General features: G+C 41.6%; 1 non-coding gene across 1 annotated transcript; it reads right to left on the reverse strand.

The window, feature by feature from the left end:
• Nucleotides 1-126: 126 nt before the first annotated feature.
• TRNAS-GCU lies at nt 127-208 on the reverse strand. Its single transcript has one exon. It is a non-coding gene; the product is annotated as a tRNA-Ser (tRNA).
• Between the last annotated feature and the right edge of the window lie 701 nt (nt 209-909).

Raw genomic sequence — 909 nt, forward strand, 5'->3', positions numbered from 1 at the left:
CCAACATGTTGGAGGAGGGAACGAAGCATTCCTTATAATAAGGGCCTGAATACCTGTAACGGGCAACCGAGGACACTGTCTTTTATCGGTGGCCTTTGGCGAGTACAAATTAAAACATGAACTTTACGTCGCCTGAGAGATTCGAACTCTCGCGGGGAAACCTCATGTACTTAGCAGACACACGCCTTAACCACTCGGCCAAAGCAACTTTTTTGTTTTAGCAACAAATGTCGAAGAGGCACTACGGACAACAAAGGTAGATGTTTAATGATTTATCAGTTAGAAATTCGAGACCTACACAGTTGTTAGAGCACAGCAAAGGGTAAACCCGAACATCTTATAGACCAAACGAAAGTCGTAGAAACCCAGTAGAAGAATGAAGCGACGGCAGCCTACAAGTAGGTTGGTTACTAAGCAGATTTTTATACTTACACCTTTCTCATTTCCTTGTTCAGTTATTGGTCAAGGTGGGGTGATGCTCTGGAGCTCTACTATCACAAAACGGTGTCGACACGGTGTGTATGTTAGATGTATTTGACCTGGGACATCAATTAGTCATTTAATTTTTTAGGTTGATTTTGAATTCTTTTTGTATCCCATGCCCTTTTTCCTATTGTAAAGAACTTGAAATTTATGACGAAGGTGTTATATGTCTTTTAAAGTGTGTAAAATTTATCTTTTTGTCACAGTTCGATATCTGGAAACCTCTTAAATTAAAATTGGGTCATGACACATCCAAATGGGTTGGAGAGGGGAACGAAGCATTCCTTATAATAAGGGCCTGAATACCTCGTGAGGTAACGGGCCAGCGAGGACAATGTCTTTTAGCGGTGGCCTTTGGCCAGTATAGAAAAAAATATGACCTTTAACGTCGCCTGAGAGATTCAAACTCTCGCGGGGAAACCCCAT

The sequence above is a fragment of the Cucurbita pepo genome, unplaced genomic scaffold (assembly GCF_002806865.2).
Source record: "Cucurbita pepo subsp. pepo cultivar mu-cu-16 unplaced genomic scaffold, ASM280686v2 Cp4.1_scaffold004009, whole genome shotgun sequence".
Taxonomy (NCBI): domain Eukaryota; kingdom Viridiplantae; phylum Streptophyta; class Magnoliopsida; order Cucurbitales; family Cucurbitaceae; genus Cucurbita; species Cucurbita pepo.